The sequence below is a fragment of the Varanus komodoensis genome, unplaced genomic scaffold, assembly GCF_004798865.1.
Source record: "Varanus komodoensis strain SLA01 unplaced genomic scaffold, ASM479886v1 scaffold21, whole genome shotgun sequence".
In the NCBI taxonomy this organism is placed as follows: Eukaryota; Metazoa; Chordata; class Lepidosauria; order Squamata; family Varanidae; genus Varanus; species Varanus komodoensis.
In genome coordinates, this window is record NW_025335589.1 from 5567340 (window position 1) to 5588747 (window position 21408).

The window sequence follows — 21408 nt, forward strand, 5'->3', positions numbered from 1 at the left end:
GCCGCCGCCGCTGTTGCCGCCGCCGCCGCCGGTGGTTCCTCTCGCCCCGCGCAGTGCGGCCGGGCTCCCCGACTTTCGGCGGGCTTTGGGACCCGGGAAGTGGCGTCGCCGGCGAGGGTGCTCGACCCGGGCTCTTGTGCTGCCTCGGAGCGGGGCTCTTTGGGCTCGGCCGCTGCCTGCCGCAGGTACTAAAGGAGGGCGAGGGGGTGGGAGCTGGCAGCTCCTCGCGCCGCCCAGGAACACCCTCGCCCCCCTCCACGGCCCACCCAGGAACCGAGGACCTTCCCTGCTGCAGCCTCAAGCACCGAGCCAAGCTTCCCTCGGCGCCTGAGCCCGCAAGGAGGGAGAGGCACTCTTCTTCGGCTCCGATGGCTGCCGAGCTCTCTCGCCGTGGACCAGACAAACACGCTCTTTGCTCCCGGGGCCCCTTCTGGCGACGTGCAGATCCATTCCTGCCAGGGGTGGACCTCAGTTTTCGTTGCGAATCTCCCGGCTGCTTATTTCACTTTGCTAGGGGCGCGTAGTGCAAGCGCTAGCAGGTTTTCAGCGGCTCTGTGTTGGACCCACAGGTAAGATAGGAAAGGTGATAGTATTATTATATCTGGGCGGCTTCCTGCTTAAAAAGTAGTTTATGTAAAAGAGAGCGACCTGCCGCATGCGCCCAGATTCTTTGTTAAAACAAACAAGCAAACATTTCCCAAAGGAGTAGCTTTAGTCGTCAGCAGCAGCAGCAAAAAGTCAAAGAGCATCGCATGGTACCTGAGAAAACCAGAACGTGACGCTTAGGGCAGAACTTCGCCCTCGGTTGCCCAACAGATGTTGAACTGCATCTCATTAACCCCAGTCGGCGCGATCTTGCTCAGAAATGTTGCGAGTTGTGCCCGGAACATCTGGAGTGTGCTAGGCTTGGCAAGAATGTCTTCAGGTGGCACAGTGCTTTTGGCCAAGATAAATTAATTCATTTTCTTTCCAGCGCTTCTGCTGACTTCACATCTGCGCATTTAATCATTTAGAGACTCTGTGGCTTGGATCTAGACTTAGGGTCCTAGCATAAGGACATGCAATGCTAAGCATGTGTAGGTCTGGTCTGCAACATTCTGCTGAGCCTCTCACAGATGCTACTAGTGACATGTCAAAGGTTAGAAGGGCAGCTGGGGGCAGTTCTCAGGGACTACTAGTCTGCATGTAGCGTTCAAAAATCTAGTTTCTCTAATGGCACAATTCTGTGATTACGCATTAAAGTAAATATATGTTATTATGCATTACTAACTTTGTCTTTTACTCTAGTTGCCAGAGTGGGGGGGCATTGGGGGAAAGTCCTATTCTTAAGAGGTTACAGAGAAGGAATAAATGGGGAGGGGAGAAAGAAGCTGTATGAAAAGAAAAAGATCTGGATTGGTTATGGGAATGGGGGACAGACACGCAGACACTAGTACTAAGCCTTTTGCTGTCTTCCAAAGACAATTGCTTCTATCTAAACACAAGCATGCATGCTCATTCTGGTTTGCAAACCTTAGCAGGCACTGTTTCCATGCTATGCTGCTTTTTTCCATGATCTATGCTTTTTTTTTCCATATTAGAAACCAAGGAAAGATGTAAGGTGGGATAGGCAGCATGGTGCGTACAAGTACCTGTGTGATCTTGGATGCTTTTCTTGGCACCCACCAAGGTCTGTACTCCTCCTCATTTTCATTTTTTAAAGAATAGCATTTCCTAGTGGCAGCCAGGATTGCTACAAACAAAATGAGAATGTCTAGCTGTTCCCATCTTCTATTCCCATGAATGCCTTTGGGCCCGGGATAAATTTTTAGAAAATGAAAAATGGCAGGTGGCTGCAAGCCAGTACTTTCATCTGCAAAATGCCCATTTTTAGTAGTTCCCAGGACTACTAGTTTTTCAAATTGCCAAAATTTCAATAGGCTCCAAAAGGTAGCTACAGACATACCCTGCAATCCCACATGCCCTGTCTGTGTGCCTGCATTGGTAGGCATGGACACTGGGGGAATGCAGTTGCTAAATGTGTTTGTGTATGAGATGGTGGCTCAGTGGTAGTGCACCTGTTTCAGAGGCAGAAGATACTAGGTTTAGTTTCCAGGTAGGGCAGTTAAAACTCCTGCTTGACACCCTTGAGAGCTACTGCCTGTCAGGCCTACATTGATTGATGGTCTGACTTAGTAGGAAGCAGGGTTTGAGTCTTGTGTCTCCCATTCTTATGTTCTCTGAATTTGGGCATCTGAATCTCCCCAGGTTTAATTTTCCCTTATTTTATTATTTTATTTTATTTCTGAGCCTAGGAACCACACGGCCACAATCCATGTGGCGACAAGCTTTATGTACAATCTGCTCCTCTAACTTCTTCCACCAGCTGCTCAACATCTGCAGCTGGCCTCCTTTCATACCAGGTCTTCCACAGCCTCCACAGCTCCTCACTTTTCCCTATGCTTCAGTTCACTGGACTTGAAAAGCTCGGCATTCCCAGGGCTCCCAAACACCTGTGTTTTATGTTGCTGCCATGGTCATCTTCTCCTAACAATCTGGTTTCCAGTTTTGTGGCAAGGAAGAGGAGAAGAACAAGGGGTACGAGCGTATATCATTGGGACAATATCTTAATTTGGCTTCATATGAGAGTACTTCCTATACTTTCATACAGTCCTATACCTCAGGAGTGAGGAATGCATGTCTTCCACATGTTTAATTGCAATTTCCATTAGTCTTAGCCAGTGGCACTGGGAGGATAATGACAACTGAATTCCCAAAATATTTGGAAGGACAAATGTTCTCCAGTCATATTAAAGGTATGTCACTGCGTTCACTGGGGATCGCTCCCATGTATGTGTCCATAAGAGCACAGCCTTAGCATTGCCAACTGTATCAAGAAGCTGAGCAGGCAAACAAGTTCTGATATGGAGGCAACCTCACTTTATCTAGAGCAATGTCCTAATCCCATGTGCGATGGAATCAAGTATAAGCGTTGGTTTCTTTGAAGACTTGCTGTTACTTCAACATGCAGGTGAAAACAGGAATGGTGGCAGAAGGGAAAGCAGACCAATCTAGTTCTGATTATTTCCAAGTTGCAGTCCTACACATGCTTACAAAAGACTAAGCTCAGAGGTCCCGTTGGTACCCAACTGCATTAGTCTGCTATTAGAGGGTCCTACAGTAACATGTTGCCGTGTATTCCTGTTACACATGGGCTACCTCTGCCTGTGCTTGAGAGGGATGAAAAGACAAAAACTTGCATCAAAGGCAAAAACCCCTGTTCTAACTTAGGTCTTACTTTATGGGCAACATTAATTTATTTATTAGCTTTTCAGTGATTAGAAGTATGGCATGTAAGTCAAAGTAGCCCAAGGCTTTTGCATGCAACAGAGTGCTTCATTTGGCCTTGGAGGAGATACGGAGCTGAACTGTGAGTAATCCTACGTCTGGCCTATAGTATTACCAATGGACTACACTCGTATATTGCAGGACTGTTGAAAGCTACTCATGTCCAGCACCTTAGCCTGTAATGGCAGTGAAACAAGCAGTCTTGTATACTCCTAGACCCATGGGCGATCCAGGGATAAATATAATGGATTACAATTTAGACTTGTATCAAGCTGCTCTTTTAGCTTTGGTCAAGCTACAGTAGTCGCTAATACCTTTGGATAACATTGAGGGTTCTGACCAATTACTCTGAGCCAGGCTTGATACTTAGTGTGGGCTATGCTTGCAGAAGTCTCATAAGTCATCTCTCCCAGCCATAGCAGCTTTCAGCCAGCAGCATGGTCTCTCCAGATAACAAGCAGATTCTCTCTACCCTTTTTATGACTGTATCTCTTCTTCCTTTTCCAGCTGTTACAGTCCATTTCCCACCCCTTCTCAGAAACACGTGCACACACACAAGTCAATCAGCACTCTATTTTTTCCAGGTTTTTCCAGTCTGCTAATACTTCTTTCTTGTGCATGGCTATTGCACATATGTGGATACTCTCCTCTGAACATCAGAAATAGAATGTAAGACGATTCCAGAAGCAAAATTAATGGTCAGCCTTTTGCAAAGTTAGGCTTCCCTATCTCTGCATAAGTTTCCAGTTTTGCAATACCAGCTTAACATATTTACTAAGTAGTAAGCCCCACTGAGGTCAATGAGTTTACTCTCAAGTAAGTGTGTATGGCATTTAATATATATTCACATGGCTTTCCTTAGCTGATAATTTGGCAGCCTTAACCTTTTGATGAGATTCGTTTTTGAGATCCATGTTGCAATCATAGCATTCTATATAGTACAGGGATATGTCTATATTTCAGTCATCTACCTGATTTAAAATGGTGATAGCAAATACATTATAAAATGTTTTTCAATTTTGACTGTAACTGCTTTTGGTGTGTGTCTTATTCCAGTTAGTTGGGTTTTTTTAAGCATTTGTAAGACATCTTGATTTTAATAATATTAAATTGGTAAGTTAATAAAACATTTGCCAGTAGCAGACATAATATTACAGCTTCCTCAGAAGAGTCAGGCATCGCAGTGCTTAAAATAGTTTTTGCCTTTCCAGCTGAACATGAAAACTGTCCCTTATTGGCCATTCTTTCCAGTTCTGTGCAGTTGATTCCTATCACCTTGGTAAATATTTCTTTGACTGTGAAAACATTGCTGTACACAAATTAACCTTTAGGTGGTGAGTAAGCAGAGTAGTCTTCTGTGGTGGCTCTTTGATGTATTTGGGGATTGATATTTCAGAGTAGATTACCATGGTAATTACTAACTGCAGGCCATGTGAACAGAAAGGTCTTTCACAAAACCTGATTTATGGTAATGCACCATCCCGTCACACTATGATCCTTTATTCACAGTCACATCAAGAACAGACATCAAGTCGACAGATGGAAAGGACCATGAATGTATTGAGTTATTTACTGCACAGGCAGATATCTGATTCTTCATTTAACTTTGACAAATTGTGGGAAGATTCTTCAGAGACTGAAGCTATTTCATAGAGCTTAAGAAAATACTAATTATACGATGAAATAGCAGACAGGAGTCCCAGTTTTAGAACTTCACATGATTTTTAAACGTAATTTAGCTACATTTGAATGGCCTGATGGGAAATACATACAAATAGTCAGATATTTAATTTAGTGCAATCTTTCATTTCAGTGCTAAATTGGCTGTCATAAGCACAAATGCAATGTTAAATTCTTAGATATCGGAAGTAGCCGTACTAAAGATAAGCAGATTCTGTGAGTTGGTTCCAGCTTTCATTTTGACAGTGGAAACACTTTCAGAGCAGAATTCCTATCAGGACACTCCAGCCAGTAGGAAATATGCAATCAGTATTTGTTTATTTCCCTCTCCTGAAATCCCCAGTACCATTAAAGGATCCTCAATCTTCTGGAGCAGGTTTTAGGCATGTCATGAGTGGAGAGTGGAGCTGGCGGAGCCAGGGGTCAGACTAGATGGCCCAGGAGACCCCTTCTGACTCACTCTGTTTCCATGCTTGTATGTTTTGGCAGGGAAGGTCTGGGAGATGGCACTGCAGAAGAAACTGGATTGCAGAAAGTGACTTCCTTCCTCTTTCGGCAGCAGAAATGCTTTTTGTATCAAAACCTTCACAGACAAAAGCAGCCCTTCCATCCAAGGGAGGCAAATCTGTGGTTTAAAGGGATTGCTCAAAAGTAAGCACAAGAGAATCCAGATTAGTGTCCAGATCACGTCCTTGCTCCCACCTCCCTAATGTGATTAGAGTCTGGATTGTGGACACCCCACACAGGAAAGAAAAAATAATAATTTGTTCCAGTGGGAGCTTTGGCTATATGCAGATTGCAGACCTGGGTGAGTGTCTGACCCAGAATGAAACCGGAGCAGATGGCAAAACCTGAAAGCCTCGCTACTAGTTTCTGACATTGCTTCCTGTGATTATTTTTGGGTGAGAAAAAAGGATTGATAGAGCTATATTAAAGGGTAACATATAATCTTCCCTGAGGCAAGTTCTGAAAGGTGCCTTGGTTGAATGAGAGTCATGGCTCTCTCTGAATTCTAAGGGCACAGTCCTATGCAGTGTAGACAGGAAAAAAAGGTCCACAACTTTCAGCATGCCTCTGCCCCAGCCAATGCGGCTAGGATCCAGATTGGGTCTCCTGTGCTGGGGCATGCTTGGAGTTGTAGTCATTTATCCTGCTTAGGATTGCACCTCGATGATACAAGGAAATCATTCTAAGTTGCATATGCAAGTGAAATGTAACCATTTATAGCCCACTGAAGAACACAAAACTTTGTTCTCTAAAGCAGTAAAACAGATACTTTAAAATGTAAGCACAATCACTGTATAGTATGTTTACATTATGCAATGCTTTTGGTATTTAAAGGGTAACTTTTGCTGGCATGTGTCCAATCAATTCCAAGGTGTTGCACTAACATGTTAGTTCTGAGTTTCAAAGTAGCTTTTAGCTAGATAATTGTTAGTCTGTGGGACAAACTGTCTCTAGATCTCTAAACAGAAGTACATTCTGTTCAGTTACTTCCTTGTACAGCAAGACTTTTCCTCATATCCCATTATGCATATTGAATAATGGGAGCTATCTGGTCTCCAATAAATAGGCAAGAACCACTGTTGTTGCACACCTACGTGCATCTGTATGGGAGTAAGTCTTACTGAATCCCTTGGCATTAACTTCTGAGTAGATATGACAAGTTCGCACTGAAAAGCTGATATGCACTCAATAGGCACTGAAGTATGATAAGCTGTCATCGTCAGCCATTCAATCGTGTCTGACCCTTGGCCACACTGTGGATCATTGTTCTCCATGCCCCCCGTCTCTCATTTTCTCCTTCAGGTCTGCCAAGGAGCACCCCAATGTGCTCCTTTATGGTGTCCAGCCAACAGGTGCTGGGACGGCCCCTTCCCCTTTTCCCACTGATCAGTCCCAACATGATTGAATTTTAAAGTGAGCCAGCTCTCATGACATGGCCAAAGTATGACAGTCTTTGTATGGTGATCTTGGCTTCAAGTTAGATTTTTTGTGATGCTCAGTCTAGGACTTCTTTGTTTGTAATTTTTGCAGCCCATGGGATGTGCAATAGTCATCTCCAGCACCACAGTTTGAAAGCATCCACTCTTCTTCTGTCATTTTCAGAGTCCAAGTTTCACAGCCATATGTAGCAATTGGAAAAATTATTGCATTGACTAATTTGCATTTGATAGTGAGGCTGATAGCTTTACTCTTCCATGTTATTCATGCCGACATTGCAGTTCTTTCAAGTGCCATGTATCTTGTGATCTAAGTACCTGATAGAAAATTTGGCACAAGCATTTTAAAGCCCAATAGAGTTCAATGGGAAATACTTAAAACAGGAAATTTCTTCAAGGAAGAAATGGTTACATGGCCACAGACTCTGCTTCTCTAAATGGAATCCTGGAGTACCCATGAATTTCCCAAGTACTTCATGGGACCCAGTTTTGGACATCGAACTAAACCATGGCTTAGTGTTACATGAAGGAGCAGAATCAGGTTTGGGGTAGCATGTTCCCCCCCCCCACACACACACACACACAGGACCACAAAAAGAATGATAGGAAGCATCCATTTCATGTTTTATCATAAATGGATCTTATTGTTATGTCTGAATTAGTTTATGGTTTGTTTACAAGCTAGAATAATAAAATGATAATAAAAATATGCATCACTGGAAAAGAGGAAAAGAAAAATGACTGAGTATTGAGTAGGCTATTATATATAGAAGGGCCACTTAGAAATTGTTACTAGAATTTAAAGAGAAATGCAAAGCCGTGTTGACCACTGTGTCTGTACAGTGTGCTGTCCTGGGGCTTTTCTCTTAATCTTTCCTCCTTTACAGACTGTTTAGACAACATTGTGCTTGTGCCGTTTCACTTCTGGTTTTTGTTTTGTTTTGTTTTGTTTTTTTGTTTTTCCAGAGCCATTTCCCAGCAGCTATTTTTTAAAGAACAGGTAAAATGGGATATTATTTTATAATGGGGGAAAATGGGGGAAATTGCACAATTTGTCCTTCTGTATTAGAACTATTTCAAAAGATTATGTGAAAGAAAAGCAGGAAGGGAAGAACTTTTTGTGTAGAGCTTAGATCTCAATGTTGCAACAAAACCAAAAGTGGATAGGATGATGAATAGCTGGACATTGCACATTTCTGGTGGAAAAGCCCTTACACTGGATAACATTTCAAATAGAGGAGTATGTTTTCCAGATCACTTTAAACAGAGGTAAAGGAAGACATATGACCACCCTATTCATTGTGACTCGATTCAATAAAGCCTAATTTAAACCAGCCTTTCCCAGCCTGGTACCTGTTACAAGCTGGTCACTCTTCTTTGCAAGTTCTCTCCCACTCCCAGCAGTTCAGGAGAAGAAACTCCTAATAACTACAGTCTTTTATTATGTTAAAACTGGCCAGCCAGAACTGGTTTTATGATATGAAAAAGATATTGCAAAGGTTGTGAGAAAAAAGTATCAGGTTAATGAGTTTGCTGTGATTGAGTTCTTTCTGTGCTAGAAGTTGATTCCAAACTGAATTCCCTTCCTTCCTTCCTCACCAAACGGAGTTAGCTCCACCCTCAGGGAGGTTTATGATGTTTGTGGGCCAGACAACAGGAACACCAAGTTTTCCTTAACTGGCAAGTTCTCTTGACCTGGTGTTGGACATTTGGATTGATCAAATTACCCCTTTGACCCTCCCTGTTCTACAGTATCTCTCTCCCTCTGAATCCTTGGTGGACTGGTTCTCACCAGCCTCTTGCCTTATTTCACTGGCCTTGGTATATGAGTTAAGCATTTCCACCCAGCCTTTTCCTTCAGTTCATATTCAGAGTCTGGGTCTGAAGTATCCACCTTGAAATGCTGTATTTTAGGAGAAGCAGTTCCAGCCTCGGCATCCTGATGTTTTGTGATTCACCTAGCTTTAATCTCAACCAGCAAGGCTAATACCAGGAATTCTGTGATTTGTGGTCCAAGATATCTAGAAGACTTATGGCTGGGGAAGGATGGTTTAAACTAACCAGTGTTCCCCTGCCCTCCCTCCCTGGCTTGGCTTTTAGAATAAAGTCTAGTTAGCTTAAAACAAGAAATTGATGCCCTGGGTCTCACAGTAAAGGAGGAGAGGAGGTAGAGTAGAATATATGCTCGAGGCTTTCTTCTGCCCATTCACATAAACCACATATTGGCAACCACTGACAGTCTGGCTAAGGATGATGGGAGCTATAGATCAAAACATTGGGAAAGTCAGAAGTTGCTGACCTCTGCACTAAAATATGGAGGCTAGGTAAACTGTTCCATAGGGGATAGTTCTTTATTTCTGTGAGTAGGAAGTACTCCTCCATTTGAAAGTGTCCTCTGATGGGTTGTCCAAGTCTGGTTTAAAATAAAGAACCATAATGAGAGAAAGCTGCAGTTGCTTTGATGTTGCCCCTCCACAGTGAGCACCTGGACAGCTGGTTGAACTGTGGGCCCACAGGACCCCAGATCTGTCTTCTTGATTGGATCAAGACATTTTGTAGTTCTCTTTAGATTAGAGTTATTATTTTTAAACTATTATTTGCACATGTATATTTGCAAACTGCTATCCTCTTTTTTTAGTAATACAAGTTCTTCTATTTTTGGCAATAAATAAGCGGCCAGCCTACATCTGAAAGGGCTCTGAGTTCATTGTTAATATTAGTTTTAGTAACACCTACCCTACTAATTTTGTCCCTTTAACAACTGTAAACTGTAATAAACAGAACAACTGGCCTGTCTGATGAATGCCACATCAAGGCCTCTGTTGTTAAACCATAGGTAAGCTTTATTTCATTGTTAATTGAACCAAGATTTGAGTTATATACAATGTTCATCACTCAAAAAGGAACAGCAGGAAATGTTTGATGGTAAGTTTTGTTTTGATTGCGTAGTATTATTAGCATTAATGCAGTTTCCAAATGTGGGATCATTAAGTATGTTTCCCTTCCCCACCTTCACTTGTTTAATATCTATGTAGCACTAATAGTGCACTGAGCTGTGGTAGTTCCATCCCATTCTTACAGTATGTGTTTCCTAGCAATAAAGGTGAAATTGATAATTTTCCAGTTCTTCCTGGAGGCTAAAGACCATTTCACACTTCATATAAAGACCTATCCAGCATGATCAGTTTGTATACCGAACCAGAAGCTGGAGTTTTTCTTGCCTCTCTGATTAGTGTACCTGTATGGTACACATTTTCCAATATCTGATTATAGTTACATTCACACTTCACAGGTGCACATACATGCACACAAACTTTAGATGTCCCCTAAAAATATAACATGGCTATAGGCACTTAGCAATAACAGTCAGAAGTCTGCTGGGAAAAGTGTGTTATGCTTTCGTTACTGCATATTAACATACCAAAGCAGGCACTTTGTACAGCAGTACTCCACTTAGATCTCAAATTGTGGCAGTTATTTAAAAAAAACCTTCAAGCCCCTTTTCTCAATGGGCTGATTTCCAAGAAGGGAGTCTCCCTTCCTCTAGGCATAGCCTGCATTCTTTGTTCCCAGATGTGCAACCCTGTATTTAGCTGTATGAAAACACACGTTTTGTTCGATTGTAAGCTTTTAACCAAACAATCCAGGGATTCCTCACAAAGCAAGGGCTTTGCCATGTGTGGGAGAGAAGACTCCCTTCAGAAATGTTTTAGCCACATGAAACTCCACATTCCAGTACAGGGGAATGGCACCAGCTCTGCTGTGTCGAAGGACTTTTATACCTTTGATCAGCGGAGTATCAAATCTGATCCTCTGTCTTCCAGTCAGTTTCATATATTCACTTACATAACTGCCTTACAGAGTCTTTAAACAGAGGGCTGACTAAACAGCTGTGCTGGCAGCCATATATACCATGATAAATGGAATGATCCCTCCTACTTCTGTGTGATTATTTTTAACAGCTGCCAAATTTAATTGGCTATTAATATTTTAGGAAGGGAAAATGATGAAGAAATGTTTTGCCCCTATAAGTTAATAAAAACTATAAATAGAGAGCCATTGCTCATAGCAATATGTAATGACAAATGGTGTTTATATATATTGAAGATTTAAGAGGAGAAAGGCTTTTAAGTCAAATAATATATTTTAAATATTGTTTAGAACTGTCAACCAATTGCATGTGTGTCCATTAAAACAGTGCTTTATTAATGAATAAGCTGTTTTAAATGTAAAGCCAGTCAGCATCTCCATCCCTCCCTCCCTCTGCCATTTCTATAATTTATACCCCACTGTTCCATATTTTTATTTACAGTAGCTCACAACCATTTTTAATCCACACCAATAAAATAACAAGACATCAAACTCTAAAACAGAAGCAGAGGCTATTTAAGAGCAGCAGGCTATTTAAAAATACACCATGAGCCAGAACTTCAGACATGCCCAATGAAATAACACCGTTCTAAGACCCCCAAATTACCAAAAACAGGCAGTGAAGGGGCCAGGCAATCTCCCTCTGGAGTACATTTTACAATGTGGGCACCACCGTCTGGTCTCTTGCACCCACTCATTGCAAACCTTCGGGTGGTCTGGGAGTTGGAGAAGGGAGAGAAAGAAGGATGGATGCAGAGAAGGATGGAGAAGGAAGAGAGAGGCCTCAGATATGAAGACAGCTTCATATGGAAACAGTCGTTGCTTTGCATCAGTTATGTACAGTGCTAATGGTATATGCTGCCTTTTCAAAGGATAAGAATGTAGTACTTACGGAATGGGATGTTCTGGCCCAAGTTTGTACTGCTGTCCATTGCCAGCACCTGAGCATCCAGGAGCAAGGCCAGGAGTACTTACTTACTTACTTACTTACTTATTTAAAGCTTTTCCATACAGTCCTTCACCAGGGTCTCAGGATGGTCATACAATACAAGGTACAGCATTGTAACAACAAATAAAACCCATTTTGGGGGGGGGGGACCATTAAATCTTAAATATTGGGAAAAGAAAAAGGGGTTGGCCTCATGCTGAAATAAAGTGTTAGTGCCAGGCGCATCTCTCTGGGGAGCATGTTCCACAAACAAGGTGCCATCACAGAGATGGCCCTTCTCTGGGTAGCCACTCTCCTGATCGCCTTCAAAAAGGGCTCCTGAAGGAGGACCTCTGATGCAGATGTTAGGGGACGGGCAGGTATGGATGGAAGGAGGCACTCCTTCAGATAGCCAGGTCCTAAACCAATTAGGGCTTTGTAAGTCATCATCAACACCTTAAATTGGTCCCGGACTTCAGTTGGTAGCCGGTGCAGATGCCAAAGGACTGGTGTTATATGTGCATATCTACCGGCCCCTGTTAACATCTTGGCTGTTATAATTAAGAAGTTATAATTATAGTTAATTATGTGTAAAATAAACTAAAGTGTTTCTTCCAGAGGAAAATTCCCCTCCTTTATTGAACTCCATTCTTCCTTCCTATTTTCCTTCCAACACATAAAAATATGCCACAGAATGAACGCCAGAAGCAGCAGCATAAAGGTTTGAAAACACAGTTCCTTTTAAATGCTGAAGTCAAATAGAGGGATCACAGTTCCAGGAAAAATTAAAAAGCATCTTTACCTGATGCTGAAAAGAGCACTACATAAATGCCCGGTGAGCATCTCCAGGTTGAGTTTTCTATAACCAGGACTGCCACCAATAAAAAGGGCTGTAATTTGTTAGGCAACCATTGCAGTATATGGTGGGAACACCTGGAAAAGGACCTCTGAAGCTCTTCATAGCGTTTGGGCAGGTATATATATGAGAAGGCAATCTTTCAGGTATCCTTCACCATCTGTGAACCTGCAGCTTCAGAGAAAGTACAATTGTGTCCATACCAGGCTGTATGCCTCTTCCAGTTCATTTTATTTACCTTCATCCATCCATTGCACAGTGAACTCTTGCTGCCACCAATATGCCATTTGACTGCCACCTGCAGGGCTGGATGGTCTTGTTATGCTCTCCGGGGTGGCAGCGGCGGGGGTGGGGTGGGGTGGGGTGGGGGGCAGTGAATCCCTGCAGTCCACAAGAGCACACCTTGTGTTTTTGACCATAGGCAGTGCATAAGAACTACAAAAGGCATTTATTCTCCTTGCTCTACTCCTTTACTGACATTTGTGTCCATTTTGTTAGCTTTGACCTAGAATAAGGTGCCCCTGTGTTTGTTTTTACAAAGGACTGTCTGTAAAAAGGCAAAGGCTTATGTGCATGAAGGGTGTGGAGCATATTGGATCGTCCTCAGTTCTGAAGCATACATCTAACATTTCTGTCCTCTACCCTTGGTCTGCCACACTTTTACATTGCTTATATTTTAGGATACTTGGCCAGTCCTGATGTTTAAAAAAGGAATAAATCTGAGCTTACACTGCTTTGCATTTTAAATTCAGTTGAGAGCTTTGCCACAAATGGCATTTCTTGCGTGCTTATGATCCTTAACTCCTGAAAATTGGCAGGTCCTCTACCTATTATCGTTATCCTCTAGGCCCCCTCCCACATTTTGTAGCCATGTTGTGGCTTTTTAAGGAGGTAATAAATTTTAAAGGCACAACAAACTGAAATCAAGTCTCATTCAGCAATTGCTCTTTACAGCAGCACGACATTGCAGTTGTATAATGTGACATATAAGGAAGCAGAGAAAGCAAACCCTTTGGTGTGGGGGAATCCAAGTGTAAATGATTTCTCTTTCTCCTGCAAAGAATCTGGAAGCAGTCTCCATGAAATGCTGATTAAACACAACATGTAGGGAAGCCCTAAATCATAGCATCAGCATGATAGCAGGAATAAAATGACATTTGCTTCTGCTGCCCAAATGTCATTATTTGTCATTAGCCACTCTGTGGGTGTCCACTGGGGGTCCTCTGTGTCTCTGGGCCCTGGGATCTTGCTCTCAAGGTGCAGCCCATGCTGTGCTGTTACTCTTGGGCTCTGGCCTGAGGAAAGACGGTGCTGCTGTTTTTCCTTTGCTCCCTGACCGTGCCTCCTAGTTCTCTCCCAGATGGTAATCTTCAGCATCTCACTTCAAAGATTGCAAAGGGGATGGTCTATGGAACACACATGTTAGAGTTGTTCCAGGGTGTTTCAGATTGATATGAAAAACCCCTGCCTGAGACCCTGGAAGGCTAGGGCTTGGATGGATGAGCCTGACCTGGTTTAAGGCAGCTTCCTAACTTCTTACAGCAGGACAAGTACCCTCCATTTATTTTAGACTACAACCTTCATCAATCCCAGGGAAAATGGGAGACACAATCCAGAACATATGAAGAGCAACCAGGTTAGAGAGAGCTGCACTTTCTTTCTCCATGCATGCAGACACTCAGGAAAAATCTTTTACTGAATTAGTTTAACTAAACTAGAGTGTCTGATCATATGTGCTTTCAGCTTCACCCTGATATAGTCCAACCTGATGAAGGTTTGCTGGACAGGAGGAAATAGACCTTATGCAGATTTTTATCCTAGTGGTGTGAGTTCTTGTGCTGTGCATATACCTTGGAGCTTGCACTGGGATGGAAAACCATAGAGACCAGGAAACATCCTCTGGCTATCATTATTTGTCACTGAATTAACTATGGCTAGCTTTTCTGCTCCAAACTGAATTTGTGCATGACAGAAATGACACTCTTCCATTCTTGCAAAAGAAAGATGAGTGGAATATCACCTATCTCCAGGAACCAAATAACAGATATTTACTTGTGATCAATTTGAATCATTTACCATATGATCTTGCTGTCCAAGATAAAGCTTTTCCAAAGATTGCTCTTCAAGGAATCAGATCAACAGGAGCCCTACAGCCAAAGGGCAACTTTTGCGGAAAACAGGAAGACTGTATACAACAAATGAAAGGACATGAGGATGAGAGGGAGGGGGAATGTGCACAGGCATTGCACAATAAACTGATTGTGTGCTGAGTGCCTTGAGAACACTTGGATTCCTACTTGCAGCTGTTTGGTGTATCACAGGCTGCCAGTATCATTGTCTCAGTTGCCTTCTTTTGCTGTTATGGTGCAGAGGGCAGACAATGGAAGAAGGGATTTAGGAAGATAAAATGCCAAACAAAAGTAGCCCTTTTCATGTGCTGCTCTGGCAGCAATCAACCACTCTGCTTTTATTTTTATCAGGCTTTACATGTGGACACACTGCCCTTTAAGAGCATAGTGCAGATTCCTGGCAAGCGATGTATGACATTATTTCAGAGATATGTTTGGTAAAGACCTATGAAACCAGACGCTGGTCTTACTGTATGTGTCACTTGCTCTGTCACAGATACTTGAGAATCTAGCTCATACCTACTGTATGTTAAATATAGAGAGGATTTAGTTGGCTCCTGGTCAGACTTGCCTGCAATTTGTTCTGGGAAGGCTGCTGCCACCACCCTCTCTCTCCCTCATTTTAGGTACACAATATTTTTTCCAGCACTCCCCAATTTCAGTGTTATTAATAGAAAGCACCCCTGAGATTTTTTCAAGCCTCTCCCTGCTTTAATCCTGTTAAAATATGCCTTTTCTTGTCTTTGAGAAGTGAGTTATTATATTTTCCATATTTAGTTCATTTATCTTCACAACAGCCCTGCCCAAACACAGTATATGAACATACAGGTGATGTATATCTGAGAGGTTGAATGAAAAGGAATGATGTATCATCAGCCAATGAGTTTCGTAACAATTATTCCTTTTTCAGGTAGATAAACTGGGGTCATCATTTAGCCAAGGCCATACTCTAAAGCTGAGGTAAGATAAGAACCCAGGATTTGCAGTCTTAAGTCCAAACACAAGTTCCCTTACTAACCAAGCTTACAAGAAAACTGTGTATAATTAGTTTTCCATTGAGACCAAGCATTTGAAAGATCTAACATCATGGAAATGTCCATTTTTTATATTTTGATATTATTTTTCATCATCACTGTTAACATTTCTATGCCATCCAATAGGCAAGGTTCTCTGGGCAGGATTATACAACATGCAACTATATTTCTACAGTTACCAAATATGTAGTCCAGGGATGACAAACTTTTTGCTGTTTGTTCCTTTGCATGTTTAACTCTTTTGGGAGGGACACATTTCCGCAGCAGGAAACTAGTTCTGGACTGCATGCCAATGGGAGGTGGAACCAAAGCTAAAAGGATACACACTATATTTACACATTGTCTGTGCACACCCACAAACTTGCGCTCTCTCTCTCTCTCTCTCTCTCTCTCTCTCTCTCTCTCTCTCTCTCTCTCTCTCTCTCTCTCTCTCTCACACACACACACACACACACACACACACACACTTTCCCTTTTCTACTTTTTCATCTCTTATCCCATTCTTCAGCTATACAGTGCAGGTAGGGTGAGAAGTGGAGGCTGGGCCTCATTTTCTCCACAGTCTTTCTGCACTGCTCAGCTGATCACTAAAAAACAGCTGAGGAAAGGGTACAAGTGGGGGGGGGGGATGCTGCAAAGTCCCAAGAGCTGAGCCACTCTCCCCTGCTTCTCAGTTGCAGCGGAAGGGGAATCACAGAGAGGAAAGCTGAAACCTCCCCACATAATGGCCAGCCCACACTGTTGAGCAGAGGAGTGGAAAAACCTGCAAAGCACTGGGGCGGGGAGGGGGTAACTGAAGGGAGGGGTGGAAGCTGGCAGGAGGTGGGAGGGAGGGGCCTGGCCAGAGCCCGATGGAGGGTCTTTATGGACCACTCATGACCCATTGGCCAGAGCTTCCCCACCCTCGATGTAAACATTCTGGGTCACCTGTTTTCAGACAGAAAAGGTCTTGGAAGCAAAATGTCATGAAATGTTTCCAAAACATGACATCATTTATTTAATAATGAATACATAAGCTTCTGCATTATGTTTTGAGTCACATCACATACCATTTTTCTTTTTTCTAATGATAATGAAATGTATGAAAATGTGGGACTTAATTTGTCGACTTGCTTGTCAGGAAACTCCATTGAATGCAATGCATCTTTTACCCAAATAAGCCTGCACAGGACCAAGTGGTGCACATGCTTAAGACTGAAGTTCAATAAATACCCCATATTTGTAACAATTTCCTGAAACAATTTTGAGAATTAAAATTAAGCAGCTACTATATTTTGAAAGAGTGTTCAGAATGTGAGTGATTAAACATGCACAAGGGCCAGATTGTACACACATCAGATGCCTCTATATTTCTTGCCATTTGGAAATTCTACACCAAACTTAGGATATTAATGGCTGACTCTCCCACAGAATTCAATGGAAAAATGAAAAAGATGAATGGTAATAATAAAAATGAATGAATGATGAAAATGCAAATGAAAAGAATTTAAATGAATAATAAATTTTAGAAAGGAGCATAACTTGAAAACAAGGATACTTTTTTTTATTTGCACACTCCTGCTTCACTGACAAATTTGGGACAGTTTACCCCCACTCCTTTAATTACTTTTAGACAAGAGAAGCTATCTCCATAGCAGTGAAACAGTGCCCAAACTAAGCTTTTTTGGATCATGGGTAGTTGGGAAATGCTGGAAGTTATTGGCTTCTTTTGGTCAAAGCATGTATAAAATTCTGCCTTAAAATCACTGTGCTCTATTCTATTCTATTCTATTCTATAGCAGTACAGGTGGGATGGGAGAACAAAACAATTCAACTTGCAGTGGTTTTACAAAATGTCAGTATTCCCCAACCTGTCTGATACCACTTTCGTATGGCAAGGTGGTAAATTTTTCTGCAGTGTTAAAGATGTAATGATGAATAGCAGAGGTGGTGCTAGGTACCCAAAAGATCTGGGGCATAGACTTACAACACAAGAAACAGGTATTGCAAATTTTCATAGGCTAATTTACATATGCTGTAAAGCCTGTCTCCTTGGGTGCCTTTACAGACCCCAAGTACTAAGGACACCCTCTTTGTAAAAAGGAATGCATGGGCAAGCAATAGGAGGGCATTTAATTTCAGAAGAAAAGCTCAGGCAGAAGGATTCAAAGGGCTGGGGCAGCAGGAGAGGAAGCTCCTGTGGGCAAAAAGCCAGCTAATTCATGGGGAGCAGATGCAAGCGCAATCTTAACGCCCCCCCCCCCCCCAATACCTCTATTCCAGCAAGTGCCCCTGGACTGCAGGGTGGTAGGACAGGCAGCCTCCCAGGAAGGGCTCCAAAAGAAAGATGCAGGTCTCAGACACTGGTGGGCTGCCCCTTATCACAGCCTCTGGTCAGTAGGAAAGTGATGATTAGCATCTATAATTGGATATTCCAATTAGAAAGTCAGGGTATAATTACAGTTCATGCTGCTGCTTTATAAAAATAAATCATTTCTAATGTGTGCTTTGGAAGGGATTAAGTATGTTTGATCTGTTGGCAGCAGATTAGGACAATAGAAAGTGAGATGACACCAGTCTGTAAAAGCTAAAATGTATATAAATAGAAGGTTGCTTTATTATCCTTATAGTGAAGGCACTCAGGACAGAGTTTGGAAGGGAGCTTAGAAGAGTCTGTTTTCCTCTCAGGATACTTTATAGTGAAATACTGTTTTTTGTGCAAAAAAATATGAATTGGCTGTAAAAATCTATCAGGATCTAAGGGGAAAGCAAGATTTTTTTCCTCAAGATTTATATTCTTTTCTGATTATTGGCAGATGTAAAATGAGAAGCATGAAATGATAAAACTGAAGGCACATTCAATGAGTAAAGTGTAACAGGCAATTAATAAGGAATGCAACATTTTCTTATTGGAGTCTACAATTGGTTAGGGTTTTCTGAAATAAAATGATTTTCTTATTTATTATTCAGACTGCTGTTTCTAGAGCCAAGGCTGTCATCTGTGCGGGTGGCCTGCAAGATCCAACAAATAAAACGTGAAAGCCTTTTTTATCAAAGGGGAAAAAAGAGAAGAATCACCATCTCAGAAGTTATTCAAAAGGCTTTTGAATGAAAAATCCCCTCCCACACACGCTTGTTTCGGTCCCACATTTTCCATCCTGCTTGAGAATATACAAAATGGAAGTCCCATATAGAATCACTTTCTGGAGATCCATACTGTTTATACCTAATGCTGTAATAATATCTTTCCACTGAAAAATATGTATTATTTTCATATGTCATATGAAGTATTGTCAACTGATTGAAGAAATATTAGTCAATTAGTGATGCAACTAGCTGCTTATGAACTACCTAACTTTAAACAGTTTTTTCCTATGCATAAAAATAAAGAATTATAAGAAACCAGAAGCTTGTGTGTGTTACAGCAAACATTGTCTAGCAAAAGGAATTCCTACGGATGCTTAATAGGTTTTTATAAGCATTTGATTTTAAAATAATATTTTCTACAAAATCTGCTGGCCTGATTAATCCAGGCAGCTTTTTATTATTATTATTATTATTATTATTATTATTATTATTATTATTATTATTATAGCATTTCTATGCCGCCCCTTGCCGAAACCTCGGGGCGGCTTACAACATGATAAAATACATTGAAATACAATAGTACATAATAAATTACCATTAAATATAACAATACAAAAAAATACATTGATTTACAAATACAAAATTAAAATTATCAGTATAAAATAAAAATATAGGAGGAGAAAGAGAAGGAAGAAGAAGTTGCCCAGGCCAGATCATATGTTTTAACAATTGAAATGATGTTTAAATAAAAAGGTCTTTACCTGGCGCCGAAAAACCAGTAACTTTTATGAAGTTGTTTATTATCTAAAAGCCTTTCTTACTGTTGTTAACAGGTCTCCAGTGGGGTCTGTCCACCCACAGAATGAGCACTGTAGGTAGAACAAATTCCCTCTGCTTACCTGAACCACTTACCACCTAAATTTGTTCTTTATTAGGGCAGATTTGGTTGTGGGGACGGGGGAGGAGAAGGAAGTTATGTTGTGTGAGCAGAAATCCACTTGCGTGACACTGAATGGAATTCAATGTTGTTGCTCTCAGTGGACTCATCTAAGTAACCTAAAACATTAAATACAAAGTTACAGCATACAGTATAAATACAATAAACTCAAACACTAGTACAGAGGACTTCACCACAATTGACTGAGCATATGAGAGATCTGCAAAAAATCTCATGGGGCTAAAACGAATACTGGGTTAAATCTAATATTATGCCACTGGAAAAATTACAAAAGTTTGTGGTATTCCACTAACAGGCATGAACAAGATCTAGTCTAGTGAAGTCACAGTGCAATACCTCATGCAACAGAATCAGAGTATCGGATTTGACCCATGCAAAGCAAAAAAAAAGGTATTTCCACAAGTAGTAGAAGCTCTGGGCTAGCAGAACAATACTATTGGATACAACCACAACAGCAATAGAGTTTAAAACAGTTTTAAGCTTCCCTGTAATGTTATTTGTCTATTTATTAGATTTCTATCCTGTCTTTTTCCTTTTTTAAAGAACTCAAAGTGGCTTACATCATTTTCTTCCTGTTGATCTCATCCTCACAACACTATCCCTGTGAGGTAGGTTGGGCTGAGAGTTGTGACTGATCCAAAGTTACCCAGTGGGCTCCTTGGCTGAGCGGGGACTAGAACCCAGATTGCCCAAGTCCTAGTCCTGCACTCTTAACCGTTACAGTGGACTGGCTCTCATTTTGGTAATGTGAGGTATACATAATCAAAATCGAAATCCTATGCATGCCTACTCAAAAGTAAGTTCCACTAAGTTCTGTAGATCTTATACTCATGTAAGTGTGTATAAGATTGTAGCCTAAATGAAACAGATGCATCGGGTTCCTCAGTGCCTCATGCACCTGCCTGTACATTAAATTCTTAATTAGATATCCTCTTCTAAGTGTACTCTGAGGTGAGGTGAGTGGCTACCTGGGAAATGCCCTCTCCAGAGTGGTTTGCTTGAAAACTACTCAGGGACTGGGGAAAGAACATTTTTATCCCCTTTTAATATCTGCTGTCTTGCTAGTTTTTATGTTTTATTGATACTTGTGATTTCTCTCTTTTTAAAAATGAAAATCACTCTGGGACTCTGATTGAAGAGGCACATCCAAATGTTTTATTATACAAATAAATGCATAGCTCTCTCCTTATGTAACAGATTGAGAAGATATACACACTTACTGGGTCTCACTGGAGCTGCAGTGGCATGAGTCATTCCTTTCATGGTTACAACTAAACACACACATGCTATCAACTGTATTCCTTCTTCCATTCTAAAATATATAAGAGTGTACTTCAGAAGACATTTCCGTTGCTACACAGCATCAGGTTGTCTCTGACTTATTGCAACCTATGTATGAATGCCCTCCAAAATGTTCTGTACTTGACAGCTCTGCTTTGCTCTTGTAAACTCAGAAGGCATACCTGAAAACTAAAACATCAGACCTACTGGAATTTCTAATGATCTGAGAACAAGAGTGTAAACTTGTAATTAAAAATCCTGTTCCATTAGATCCCATGAAGAAGTGGTGACCCTGTTTTCTTTCTTTGTAGAAAAACAGAAATGAAGAAATATAAG

General features: G+C 41.4%; 1 long non-coding RNA gene across 1 annotated transcript; it reads left to right on the forward strand.

The window, feature by feature from the left end:
• Window positions 1–2: 2 nt before the first annotated feature.
• LOC123023854 lies at window positions 3–19154 on the forward strand. The gene is made up of 2 exons (XR_006414823.1): window positions 3–185; window positions 18717–19154. It is a non-coding gene; the product is annotated as an uncharacterized LOC123023854 (long non-coding RNA).
• Window positions 19155–21408: the final 2254 nt, after the last annotated feature.